Source organism: Tachysurus fulvidraco, chromosome 1 (genome assembly GCF_022655615.1).
Source record: "Tachysurus fulvidraco isolate hzauxx_2018 chromosome 1, HZAU_PFXX_2.0, whole genome shotgun sequence".
Classification (NCBI taxonomy): domain Eukaryota; kingdom Metazoa; phylum Chordata; class Actinopteri; order Siluriformes; family Bagridae; genus Tachysurus; species Tachysurus fulvidraco.
Genome location: NC_062518.1, coordinates 50,717,800 through 50,732,750, shown reverse-complemented (window position 1 = coordinate 50,732,750; position 14,951 = coordinate 50,717,800). Strand labels below are relative to the sequence as shown.

Sequence of the window (14,951 nt, the reverse complement as noted above, 5' to 3'; positions counted from 1 at the left end):
AAAAAGCACATTTTAGTGAGTATTTACACTGTTACATTAAAATCACACGTCTATTAGTCAAAAATGACTTTATTGCACATTAAATTAGAAAGTTATTGAACCCAGAAGTGTGAATATAAAACCAGCTTTACCTCAGTGCAGACACCAGTCTTCCAAACAGCTATACCATGTTTTACAATAATCTCTTTAGTTGATGAAAAAATAAAATTTATAGAAAATCTATAATTTACATAGAAATTTCTATGCTTCTGCACAAATAAAGACCCACTTCGTGGTTCAGGTGGTCTCTCTGGACCCCACTCAGTTCGAGCACCTCGGAGGCATTCCACATGGGGTCATACTGACGTATCAGTGCAATGGTTTCTTGTGCCCAGCTCATTACCAGCTCGTTACCATATTCATATTTGTATCTGTATGTACATTTGAAGCACTTCTGCAAAAATAAAGATGCACTTCATGCTGCTGGTTGTCAGAAAATCCTGGGCCTACACACCACAAGAACACAATGTATTGTGCTCGGTAGACCACCAACATCGCCAGGTCGAATATATCCTGTGGTGGGTCGACAAGAGAGTAAAAACAAATGCACGTGGATTTAAAAGGTAAACTGTCCAATTCTCACTAGTTGTTCATCAGTTTATTCATGGACAGACTTCTAAAGCAATTCTGTAAGACAGACTTACTGTGCGATGCAGCTGCAGACTGGCGAAATTCAGTGCAAGGTTTGCCCACAGACTCCCCCAAGCCAAGAATATCTAGTTCTCTATTCTGCACCAGGTCAACGAGAGAAAATATATAAATTACATAGAAATTTCTATACTTCTGCACAAATAAAGACAGACTTACTGGATTCTCTTCATCCTGCAGCGGCGCCTCCTCTACACGCTGCCGCCTTTCCTCCGCTTCACGCTGCCACCTCCCCAACATTTATTTTTTTCATGCACTGGAAAACAGAAGCAGAAGGAAATAATGAGGGAGCCACAGGTTATGGGGCCTAGATGTTCATCAGCAGCATGTGCCAAGTCAGCTAAACATCACTGCAGTCCAATCAGTGAGCCTTTTCAATCAGAATCAGAATAGCATTTTCAATTACTTTTGGCAACATATGACTTGGGAGGAGAAGAGGATGTATGTGCATGGTCTAATTGACGTGGTCCCCGTGCAAAGGAGAAGGGGGGCTGAAAATTCCCAAAGATCAAATTCCCTGTTGTTTTTTTTACAGGTCAGCGGACAGAGAAGACATGTCTGCAAAAATATGTTTCTGTCTACCCTAGGAATAGGCGAGTGGTCTGCCCTAAACTGGGCAAAGGAGGGATACACACAAGCAGACACTGAGGGACAAACACACAGTGACGCACGTCATTCAGCGCCAGGACATGAATTCATCCGCAGCTTTCTGCATAACCTGCCAAAGGTGCCCTCACACTACTGTAGATCCACAACATCCAAACAGTTTCTGGAACCTGTGTTTCTGGAACCTTTGTCAACGCAAGTGTTCACAGATGAGTTCAAGCGTCTCAACCTAGGCATTTCCACCCAAACAAGGACCAGTGCAACATCTGTTGTGCTTTCAAGACCGACAACTTAGACCTCCCTGTCTGCCAGTGAGTTTGCTTCATGCATTGTTGACTATGTCTCTGCACACACCGAGCCTGACACATTTATTCTGTGGAGTGACAGCTGTGGGTATCGGAACAGGAATGCAGTTCTAAGCAACGCACTACTTCTGTTCTCCATGAAGAAAAACAAAGTCGTCATTCAGAAGTACCTCGAGAAAGGGCATACTCAGATGGAATGCGACTCCGTTCACGGCGTCATCGAGAGGCGTCTGAGGGACCAGGATGTGTATCTCCCAGCCGATTATGTTAACTTGATGAAGAGGGCCCATGTGAAGCCTCATCCATACGAAGTGAAGTACATCGACCACACCTTCTTAAGCTTCAAGTGGCACAAAATAGGGTGGCAAGGACTGTCCTCCAGTGCTCTTTAAAGACTAACGTGGCCCTGATGCATAAACGTCTTTCTTGGCTCACAGTTGACGGCAAAATTAAATTACGATTAATTTTAATGTTGTGGAATGCAGTATTTATGAAACAGCCACAGTTTCTCTCTGAGCAGTTTGTTTTTGTAGGAAGTGGACACATACGCCACCAGGCAGGCACTAGGTGGTGATATAAAACTTCCGCTTCCCAGGACAAATTTTTTGAAACGCACATCACCTTACAGAGCAATATCTATTTGGAATAGACTTTCTATCTCATCACGCAGAATTCAGAACAAATACAAATTTAACCTGTTCAGGACCTCGCCCCCTTTTTGCAGGTTTTTCGCGTATATGACCTACCCAACAAAAAGTGGTACAGCTCCCACATACTTTGACACACAGGGGTGAGCCTGTAAAAGAAGATATTCTCTAGTTTCAGAAACTAGTTTCAGATTGATTCTAGGCCTTACTGGCACAAAGTTACAGAGGCTAGAATGGAAGGTTTTCATTTCCGCCTGAGTTGTTTACCTGATAAACTGATTAATCTTATTGCTCTGGAACATGTTAGGGACCAAATAACAACTGAGGGTCATAGCCACATGTCTTGGCTTTCACCAAAAGAAATTCAAGTCAAAAGAACCAAAAATGGCTTCAATAAAACTATTTTTCTACGGACATGTCCGTCCGGTCATGTGTTTTTGTGTACTTGTTTACTGTATAACTTTGAATTAAAAGACTGCATGCTCAGTTTAAAGGCCTAAAACACACAGAGCCTCTCTGTCTACAAGTCTGGTGTGAAAAAGGCCTGTAACCTGACACCCTGAGCTGTGAGAGTGTGAAAAGGTCGAGGATTGCGCAATAAATCCTTTGCGCAACTTGTTTGCGCAGCCAGAGGCCTCGGAGACATGGCATGTTGCATACCGTTGGAATCGTCTCCTTATTGGCTAAAGAGCTGTAGAGGTCCCGGACCATTTCATTGCTATTGGAAGGAGCAATTGTCAGTCAAAGGGAGGGTTCCCAAAAATGATGTCATGACATCATTGGCTTCTCAGCCGTCTATCTCTGCAATACAAGCACCGATTGGCTCAAGTGAGGGCTTGTTTGATTCGTTAGGCCCTGGGCTATAAATGACGCATCAGTGTAATTTTTGAAACCTCCAATGAGAAGTTAGAGCCGAAACAAATGATGGTGGCGCACTACTGTTTCCAGTTTTCGGATCACATGTGGAATATTTGCGAGGCGTTTTGGATTAAAAGGCTTACAGATTCCAGTTCCTTGCACCTTTGGGGATTTTTGTGAAGCATTTATTTTGGAAAATATAACCCCAGTGAAGAAAGGGAAACGTCTAAAGGTAAGGGAACAACTGGTCTAGCGCCACCTAGGTCAGTTTACTCCAAATTTTGTTTCAAATAGTATGACGGCTATGAATCATATTATGCTTTGTGTGTGGGCTTAAAAAAATCTTGAGAGTCTAAGCTTTACTAGAAAAATAAGTTTAACCATGTATTTAGAGGATTTAATGCTTAAAAGCTACAACGAAGATTGTTTCTGGCTCATCCCCTAGTGGTCATTTTGACTTTCGTGCCGTGCACGGCACGGCGAACGGTAAGAGGAGTAACAGATTGATTTATTCCTGGGGCTGTCAAAACAGACAGCACTTAACATGACTATTAAAGTTTATTCAAGGAATATTCTGGGTGAGCTCATAAGCAGCATTTGTTGATATATATATTTATATAATTGACAACTTTTTTTTGATCAACATTGCTGTCGATTAATCTTGTATTTAAAGCAGATTATTCCAAAACATCACTGTTATACATCCAAAATAAGTCAAAACGTATTCAATTTAGAACACACATTAATATTTCATAAGAACGTATGTAACGTCCCTGTGATTGAAACTGTAATACGGTGTGAAGTCTACAAGGTTGTCTGCATTTACTAGTTCAGTTGCCTCTGCCAGGTTGGGAACCTCAATTTTCTAAGACATGTAGTCTCAGTCAAAACAGACTGTACTGTACATGTGACATAATCTGGATAATTTGGTCTAATGCGTGTAAAATCCCTGTAATAGCAAAATTTGTGAAGTTCAGGGGGAGAATGTAACTGATGTAAAAAGTGAACTCATTGATTTAACCTAACCCTTGTCTATTTCCTGTATTATTATTGTTTTATTTAAAGATTGGTTTATTAATGTTTTATATCTTCCTACTTTTTACAAAAGAATGGTTTAGTGAACTCCACAAAATTTTGTCCTTAATTAGTGTTCATAGAATATAACTTTAAAAGAAGCGGAACTTTTCTTTGGGAATTTGTTTGTGGAGGGAATGTTATCGGTGGGACACTTCTGTGGTGCTTCCTCTTGTGCACCATGCGGTCGCCTCAGTCTATGTTGCGTATGAGGCCGATGATGACGCAGGTGTTTTTCGCTCCTCCCCTCAATATATTCTTGTGCTAATATTTCTTCTCTGAAACACATTATTGACGCTAAGAGAATGTGATTAACATAATGACAGTTGATTGTGTCAGTTATGTTAAAACTGTATCGGTTAATGTGTTTTTTTTTAATTATTCAAAACGATATATCGTGTCGTGATCGTGATGCTAACTATTGATGGTTCGATTTAATGAACCAGTTCAAAAATCCAGTTCACCAGTTCTTTTACGTCCTGACGTAATGACGTCATTCACAATGACGTAATGACACTAATTCCATTATCCAGCTGCCGGCAGATATTAATACAATCAATTTAACACATTCGAAAAGTTCTTTGTAATCATAACTTTAGTTGAATACGTTTTTTACATTTAAGTTTTGCAACTAAAACACGCAGAACAGGCATTTATGTGCAAACGTGGATGTTTTACGTGCCTTAAAGATATAAAGTTAATAAACTAATCTTCATCAATTTACAAAAAGCAGCATATAAAAATACAGACTAACCTGCATAATAGTCAATAGTAAAATTAACTGACATATTGTAATGTGTCTGTCTGTGTTTTCCCCTTGTTTCTGTCTGCCGTCTCTCCCTGGTTTTAATTGTTTTGCTCCGCCCACTCATTGCTCACCATGGACACTAATCACATTCCATCTCTTCCCCAGGTGTCTTGTCTTTGTCTCTAATCGTCTCTGCTTGGTTATTGGCTCCTGTCCACTATATCTACTCTGTCTGTTCACTTCCCTGGTGTTGGTCGTTGTAGGTGTTTGGTTCATGTTGTTCTCTGTTCCTGTTCCGTGTCCTGATCTGTTTTGCCTGCCTGTATGTTTGTTTCTTGTTTTTGTCCAGTAAAGTCCTATCTGCATTTGGATCCTCTCTTGCCTTTTGTTTCACCGTGTCACATCGTGACACATATATTGAGTGACATATATTGATTTTTTTTTTTTATATAAATGTTTAATAGCTTATGACTAGTTACTATGCATATCCCAATATGTATAATTTGCTCTGAAGGTTTACGCATGCGCAGCATCAACAGTATGTCGGACGCGTCCGAAACAGTTCTCAGTTCAGTGTACTGGTGATTCACTGTACCCGTTCAGTTATTCAAGCATGCACAGTATCAACAGTTCATCGGTTCTCGGACGCATCCGAAAGAAACAGTTCTCAGTTCAGTGTACTGATGATTCGCTGTACTAGTTCATCAGTTCTCGGACGCATCCGAAAGAAACAGTTCTCAGTTCAGTGTACTGATGATTCGCTGTACTAGTTCATCAGTTCTCGGACGCATCCGAAAGAAACAGTTCTCAGTTCAGTGTACTGATGATTCGCTGTACTAGTTCATCAGTTCTCGGACGGGTCCGAAACAAGCAGTTCTCAGTTCAATGTACTGATGATTCGCTGTACTAGTTTATCGGTTCTCGGACGCGTCCGAAAGAAACAGTTCTCAGTTCAGTGTACTGATGATTCGCTGTACTAGTTCATCAGTTCTCGGACGCGTCCGAAACAAGCAGTTCTCAGTTCAATGTACTGATGATTCGCTGTATCGGTTCAGTAATTCACACATGTGCAGTATCAACAGCTCGTGCTCACAGTTCTCTCAGCACAACATGTCTCAGTTCAGTGTACAGGAGTTACATATACTCCGGGATATTAGTTTATTTAGAGTCAGACCGACTGCCAGGCATGACTGAAAGTGAGTAACTTTAGTAACTTGTGGATCAGCGCTGACTCAAGTCGCGAACTGTTTAGAACGAATCAGTCCGATTTGGTGAACCGGTTCATCCAGTTCACTAAAAAGAACTGGTTCAAAAGAACGATTCGTTCACGGACTGGCCATCACTAATGCTAACTGTTTAGCATTATATGTACTAGTGTGTAGCAGTGAGGGAGAAGCTGACGCCCAGTGTCTCAACTGTTTATGTCCTTTTCTTACAGGTATGTTGTTTAATGAGTTGTGTTTCAGAAAGAAAAGAGATTTAGCTCACTGATAATTGATGTATATTGAACAGAGTGTTATAGGAGAAATAATTGGATTAAATTTATGTTGTCTGTGAAGCACGTGGTGCGGCCTGCACGTGGTACGGTGCCAATATATATTGTCATTAAAATGTCATTAATTAAGCTCTTTACTTTAGTGCATATCGATATCGATATCCTCTCTTGTGTGTTATTTATTTCTGTATGTAGTTGAACATGCCGTCACTGTTTACTGCCCTGCCACTGCTCTTCCCATCTGGCTCTGCAGTGCCCAAGAAACTGGTCCCAATCAGTGAGGCTTTTTTCCATGTTCTCACGGTGAGTTTAACTTCATGATAACTTAGCAGGTCCCTAAGATGCCTACACTCTCAATAAAGTACTTAGGTCTGTTTCCACTATGGTCTGTAAGTCTGCCCATACACATACTGATGGAATCCTTCACAGGCATATGTGCTAGGCAAAAGTTCTTTCTCTATTTGGGCATCGCTGTATCGGGGGCATCTGCTGAGATCCTAATGTTCTTGTGTGGATCATAATATCTGAGTACTGGCTCCTCCGTTATGATGCGCTTCAGATCTTGAAAGCATCCCTCCTGCTCGTGAGACCACACCCACTCAGTCTTTTGCTCCTGGAGACATCGAAGATGTGCAGAAGGTGTAGACAGTTGTGGAATAAATTTGGCCAAATATGTGACCGTTCCAAGGAATCTTCTCAGTTTCTCTTTATTTTGTGGCTGTTCCATGTTAACGATTGCTGAGGTCTTTCTTGGGTCTGGCCTGACGCCATCCTCAGACAGTACATCTCCAACAAAAACTGTCTAATGAAATATAGGACCTGCCTTAGCCATGCATCATGTTCCTGTCGGCTGGAACCCCACATGATTATATCATCCATCATAGTCTCCAAGCCAGTTAAATGCTCAAAGATCGTGTGAATTGTCTTGTGGTAAACTTCTGGTGTTGACACAATGCCATACGGGAGACGGAGAAACCGATATCTGCCTTCTGGTGTAATGAAGGTGCACAGTTTCAAGCTTTCCTCCTCAAGCTTCATTTGCCAAAACTCAGATGATGCATCTAGCTTACTAAACCACTTAGCTCCAGCAAACTGAGACCTAATCTCCTCTCTGGTGGGCAGTTTATAATGTTCATGTTTTATGGCCCTGTTGAGATCTCTCGGGTCAAGACAAATCCTTAAAGCTCCATTTTTCTTCAGCACAACGACTAGTGAACTAGTCGCATCAATCTTCTTTATAACATTGAGCTTCTCCATGTGAGCCAGCTCTTCTTTACATTTACCTCGTAGTCCAAATGGAACTTTTCTGCATGCATGTACCACATCCGAGTCCTTCAAACATCTTTGTTCTCCTCCAAAAATGTTGTAGAGTATGTAAATATGTAACCTAGTGAACCAGAATTAATGTAGTCAATGTTAGAGATTTAAGCACTTATGTACGTCGCTCTGGATAAGGGCGTCTGCCAAATGCTGTAAATGTAAATGTAGTACGTCTCCTTTGTGTTTCAGAGTCACCAGACATATTCCCTTAACTGGAACATTCTCACCAGTGTATCCTGTCACTTTCAGTATTGCGTGTCTATTTTAAATGGGATTATAGTTTCATTTACAGTCAGTGGTACAAGCCATTCAGCTTTATATAGTGTGTTGTTCTGTACAGAATCAACAAGAAAGTCCTCTTTGTTCTTCGACAGTATGTACTGTGTTTCTTTACAACATTTTGCAAAATGATTGTTTTTTCCACAACTACTGCAGATTTGTCCAAAAGCTGGACATGACCTTGGCATGTGTATTCCTCCACATCTGCACATCTGAATTCACAGCTCTTACTGAAAGTGTGCAGTTCAGCGAGGTACTGGTCAAAACTTACTGCTTGTTTTTGGTCAGCAGAGAAAAACTTTTCTCTCTCAAATGTGACATTCTTACTTGGCACAAAATATTCCTCACATTTATGCATCGTCGAGTTGAGAGCTATTATATATATCCAGTACATCTCCACCCATCACGTGCAAACAGATGGATGCTTTTAGCTTTTCATCATCATCTCCACCGGCACCGCTCGCAGCGAGATAAATGTCTAATCTCTGTTTGAAACGTTTCCAGTTATCAGCAAGATTGCCGCTAAGCCGCATTGGCGATGGTGGATTTAGCTTTTCCATGACGGCAAACACTAAAGTTTTCTCTGTTTGTTTTGATGCCGACTCTTCCAACTGCTTTTGATTGTATTAATGCGCTGCTCACCTGCACTTGGCTCGTCACCTGGCAGATCACGTGTGCATGACCATTTATGGAAGCTTTACGTGTCTGTTTCCCTCTACATGGTTCTGGTTGTGCTGGTGATTTCCTCACAAATTCTTTAGTGTACACCAGTCCCGTATTCTGACACCAGCTTATGTTTTGTCCAAATAAAACAGGAGCTTCGGCATTAACACAACTTTTATTAATAATCACTTTTAGCACACTTCAGTACCGCATGCTGCTTATATCTCTGGTGTTCCCTCGTCTAACGTCCGGTAGGGAAACAAGCAAACTGGAACTAATAATACGTTATCAGGCATAACATCACTCTCATTAAATAAATAAAAGTAGGGCTACATTTCAAAATAAGAGAAAATAAATAAAATGTGAAAATTGTGTGTGTTTAAATAAAGTGCTTAACTTTCCTTTTTATATCTCAGAGGGAGAACTGAGCTCTAGCTGGGCGAGGGTTAGGGTTAAACCTGGGCTTGGGTTATGGTTAAACCTGCGCGGGGTTTGGGGTTAAACCTGCGTGAGGGTTGGGGTTAAACCTGCGCGAGGGTTGGGGTTAGGGTTAAACCTGGGCTTGAATGGAGTCAGGGCCGCTCTCATACACATGTGGAGCTGCTCATTAGTGACCCTGGAACTATATTTAGTTTGGATTATGTTCATTGTAGAGAAAGCTGCCTCACAGTTGTATGTAGAGCCAAACATGGTCAGGATGTATAGGGCTACTGTCCGCAGACCTGGGAAAGATGTCTCAGGGACACTGTCTCAGATTTGTGTGGATATGTTTGTTCAAAACCTTTTTGTCTCATAATGGTGTTTCACATTGTCACTTTTAATAAGTGCCCCAGTTTCTGTACATATGAGACACACTGGTTTAGTGGGAAGTGGGAACAGAAATGAGTCTCACTCGTCTGTTTTTCTCCCTTTCTCCATCTCACTCGTCTGTTTTTCTCCCTTTCACCGTCCCACTCATCACTTGATTGCTCTGTGTGTTTTCACTACCACTACTGTAAAGATACAAAAGCTGCGCCGGTTAAAATGGAAGCACCTCGTCAAGTTTTAAATTAGAACCTTTTGTCTGGGCTGTAGGTCCGGGTCCATATTGGGCAGCTTCTGGGTCCGGACCCGGACCGCGGTCTGTCTGTTAGTGACCTATGGTCTAAAATGTAGGTCATGCTAATGTGGTCATGTGGTGTTTCTCTCTCTCACAGCTGATGGACATGAACACAGTAGAGGCCACATCCTCCCTGGGACAAGTGGTGTTGGGCTTCACAATGTTGGGTGATAACATCGGCCACATTGCTAGGGAGGTGAAGTGTGGCCACAATCATTGGCCTGGCTGTTGTGGCAGTAATTCTGGAGGTCCTGTTACTCCTGTTCCTTGGCTACATGTGTGAGTATTGCAGCATTATTGCTTTTTCAGCCATAAAGGTGTATATATAGAAACCTACAAGCTTTCCAGATATGTTCTGTCTGTTAATGTTTTCAGAAGGAACTTTCTTATTTCTTATCCCCTATCAGAGTGGAAAACACCAAGAAGCCAAAGGAGGACTGCAGTCATCAACAGGGCCTTCTTGGTCTGCGTCACCATCCACATGGTGTTGAGGGTGGTGATCATCGCCCTGGTCAGTGCACAACATTGTCAGGTTCTATATGAGAAGAATAGCAACATATGTTTGGTTATATGTTATAAATGAGTTAATGTCCTCAGCCATGGTTTAAATCAGACTTTATACATACAGATACAAATATGAATATGTGGAGCAGTAAACAGCTACAGATTCAGGTACCAATACAGACATAAATGAAGACATGAGACAGAAGACATGTTTGTCAGATTTACCAACACAAAAAGGACAGATGACAATGTGTTCTAGTCAGTTGTGTTCCAGTCTTTAAACACCTCTCATACCTGTACCTGACAATGTAGACCACACCCCTAACTATCTGGGATTGGCTTGAAAACATTCGTGACGTCATGACCAGGTCCAAAGCGCCGTTTTGATGCTGACTGACCTGGAAATGACGGCAAGCCGCCTGAGAGTGCGCGCGCCCGCGTGCGCGCCCACAAGCGGTTCCTCACCATTATCACACTAAACTAGCTTCTGTTTAATTTTACTCTAACTTCTACTTTCAGGATTCTCACATCTAAGCTACAGACTAATGTGCTCACACTCACGCAGTTATTAGCACCTATTTGTATGATTAGGTTTATACAGCAATACAAAGGTGTATTAATGTAAATAATGACTTTTATTTGTGTTTCTTTATCATGTCAGGGTATAAAGGCTATATATAGGGTTAAATACCCTAACCCTGGGGTATAAAGTTAAACACGTTACAATCCTTCACGCTCTCAGAGATCACAAAACTCAGGGCTTTTGGTAGTTCCCAGAATATCTGTCTACTAAAGGTGGTAGAGCATTTTCTTATTTAGCTCCCAAACTTTGGAATAGTCTTCCTGATAGTGTTCGGGGCGCAGACACACTTTCCCAGTTTAAATGTAGATTAAAAACTCATCTCTTTAGTCAGGCGTACACATAATACATCCCATAATATCATGCACCAGTACATCAGACCAGCACATTTTTATGAACGGCAGATATGTTAATCCCTTTCCACTGCTTCTCTCTTTGTACCCATCCCGAGGCATCCAGACACTGTACCAGCTCCCAACGTCCTCTGTGGGACGAAGCCTTTGGACGTCCACTGAGCCGAGGCCGACTCTAAGAATCCTGAGACATCTCCAGTTAGACTCTGTGGTACTCAGGAGATCAGAAGTCCTTGAACCTCACACCAATACAACATTTAACTGACTGTATATTACAATCACACCCCCAGTGTCACCCATATGAGGATGGGTTCCCCCTTGAGTCCGGTTCCTCTCAAGGTTTCTTCCTTTACCAATTTAAGGGAGTTTTTCCTTGCCACTGCTGCCTGAGTCATCTCAGACTTGCTCATAGGTGAATAAATACATACACACTGTGAACTATATACATCTAATAATAATCTAGAATTTTTATTCTGTTAATTCTTATTTCTTTTATTATTCGTTATTTCCTTTATCATTAATTATGTTTACCTTCTGCTCTGTGTTTATGTTCTGTAAAGCTGCTTTGAGACAAAGTCTATTGTAAAAAGCGCTATATAAATAAACTTGAATTGAATTGAATTGAACTTACATTCTTCTTCACTTCGGCCATTTCGTCTTCTGTCAGGTGAGGAATCTCCATTATAAAGGTTTATTATAAAGCACGGTTATAAACAATAATTAAAGCGCATTAAACTGAACTTTCTGGTTAAATCGCCTACAGTTTAAACTACATTTAATGGACACGAAGAACAAACAAGAAAAGAACTTAAAGAGAAGTTCTCTCCACTTCCTTATCGAGCGCAGTGACGTCACACACCCAGGCGACAGAACAAAGGCGGTTGTGGAAGGCCATCAGGGCAAAACGTGGATAAAATGTACGCTGTATTACACTATGGAACAATCGATGTAGACTAGTTTGTATTCAAAGTCCTTCAATTGTGACTACAAAAGAGGTTTTAATTTCGGTTTAAACTTTTGCCATCAATCTACACGCACATATGCATAACCACTAAACAATAATAAGTTTTTTAAAATTACAAATGTATTCTGAAATCTCTCATGTTGATGACCACCAGGGTGCGCACATCTCTCTCTACTATGAATGATGAGCTTTTTTTAATGCAAAGATGATCCTAGAAGGCACAGATTACTCCAGAAGTTGTCATGGTCGCTCTACTAAAACTGTGCTTTAAAAAAAAAAATTCTAATTTTACTTAATTTACACCCACATCTCAAATTCAAATGTTTATTTGTGACTATAAACATAGACGGTAGACATGTAGTGTAGTGTGTTTTATGACTGTTATATGAAATAGATATATGAAAATAGATATATGAATATTTAAAAAGAGGATAAATACAACAAGTAAAAATAAAAACAGCACAACATGCAATGAATGGGATGGAAAGCAGATAAGTATGGTGTATGTAATTTAGGTGTGTTATATACATGATAATGTGCAAAGTATGTAAATTTACCAGTGTGAAAAGAGTTCCAAACTGATGTGTGCATTGTGCAATATAATGTAATGGAAACCGTTCACTCTTGCAACTATTTGTTCATTAGCAGTTGGAATTTCCTCTCCTGCTTCGTGCTGAAGTCCACTATGAGCTCCTTTTATTTTTCTGCTGTTTGTCTGGCACCATGTATCATCATTGTTGGAGGTGAGGCCCACCACAACAGTGACATCAGCAAACTTGATGATGTTTATGATGATGTCAGACACAAGTGTACAGTGAGTACAGCAGGGGTCTCACTACGCAACGTTGCGGTGCTCCAGTGCTGAGGATGAGGGGAGCACCGGAACTGCTTGTAGTCTGTCTGACAGGAAGTTAGATATCCAGTGAACACAGAGACGGGCTGAGGTCAAGTGTGTAAGGCAGTGAGGAGGTGATGAAGTCTCTGACTAGTCTTTCAACTAAGGGCAGACTGTGTCAGGTCTGTCCACACGAGGCTTCCAATGTGCGCGAACGCAGACGCATGCAGTCCATCAACGACGGGTTTGAAGGTTGTCGCTCACACATCCCCATCCTGCCTTATGGGAAACGTCTTTCCAAAGTAGACACCAGCCGTCAGCTACATCAACTTCTTAGCTGAACTCGTGCAGTCCGAAAACAAGTCATCATCTGCTACAGAGGAACAAGAATTGTTCAAACATGACCGCACTTAACATGCAGCTGTTAGTATTAATATTTATTATTATTATTATTATTATTATTATTATTATTATTATTATTATTATTATTATTTCAGCTGTCCAGTCTGAAATTGAACTTGGAGCCTCTGGCAATCACTGTGTAGCTCATCGTTATTTAATTGTTGGTTAATTTAATTTTCTGATAATATATTTTTAATAATTTAACGTTGATTTCACGAATGTCCAATGAGACAGAACCTATTTTTTATAAAAATGAAATGTACCGTGTCTCATATGGTCTATATTTATAATGATGATGATCCAATAAATTCTCCTATTGATTCATACAAGCCTGCCTTTTTTCTGTTTCATTCTAACCTGTCATCAGTAATAAATAATACATTATATGTTTGGAAACTACACAAAATTAAAAATGGTCCTTCCTCATGTGTGTACAGTGTTATCAGCCACATCCTGTTTCATTAGGAAATGTAACTCTTCTGTGCTTATAAAGAATAATAATGACAACACAACTGAGATTTAAGAACAAAAACACTTATTGAGATAAATGAGTTATAAAAGTAATAATATGGACAAACACAACTGTGATTTGAAGATAAAGAAAAAAAAATTGTCTGTGTGAAAAAATAGACATTAGTGATTTACAAGAGATAACTTTTTAAAGAAGAAATAGATGTTCGGTTTAGAAAAAAAGAAAATTGGGGTAACAAATTTATTAAAGCGTATATTAATGACTCATTAATAATGAGAGACAACTGGTTTTGTAAAGCATTTAATAAAGAATGTATTAATTGTTTATTAAGAAAGACAAAACTATGTTTTTGTGAAAGTGTTTAAGAAGATAACAGCATTGTTCAATACCCAAACCACGTTTTCAAAACTCTTCACACAGCCAGCATTACCAGCACCAATGTGTGCAAAACAGTTAGTCTCACCTACTAAACTCACTCAGATCAACAAACACAACAATTCTCATTCAGAAAACACATTTCATTCACAACACACTGACCTAAAAAACACTAACAACAGGAAGCTTTACATAATTGATGAATTTTTCTTTTTTAAAGTTTCAATGATTTTCCACATAAATCAGTTCTTCATATAAAAAACAGTAACACAATGTCACTTTATTGAAAGCATTTGTAAGGTCTGTCCTTATATGTGTCAGGTCTGTCCTTATACTGTATGTGTCAGGTCTGTCCTAATATGTGTCAGGTCTGTCCTTATACTGTATGTGTCAGGTCTGTCCTAATATGTGTCAGGTCTGTCCTTATATGTGTCAGGTCTGTCCTTATATGTGTCAGGTCTGTCCTTATACTGTATGTGTCAGGTCTGTCCTTATATGTGTCAGGTCTGTCCTTATATGTGTCAGGTCTGTCATTATATGTGTCGGGTCTGTCCTTATATGTGTCAGGTCTGTCCTTATATGTGTCAGGTCTGTCATTATATGTGTCGACTTTATTTGCAAAATGACATTTTTACAACAAGATATACAAACAGAAAAAACACCGGAATTATAATAAAAAAACAAA

The 14,951-nt window shown here is 40.2% G+C and overlaps 1 long non-coding RNA gene across 1 annotated transcript; it reads right to left on the bottom strand.

Annotated features, from left to right (window-relative positions):
- Positions 1 to 15: 15 nt before the first annotated feature.
- Positions 16 to 12,092, bottom strand: LOC125141494. The gene is made up of 4 exons (XR_007140884.1): positions 11,850 to 12,092; positions 847 to 943; positions 684 to 768; positions 16 to 552 (listed from the first exon to the last, which is right to left on the bottom strand). It is a non-coding gene; the product is annotated as an uncharacterized LOC125141494 (long non-coding RNA).
- Positions 12,093 to 14,951: the final 2,859 nt, after the last annotated feature.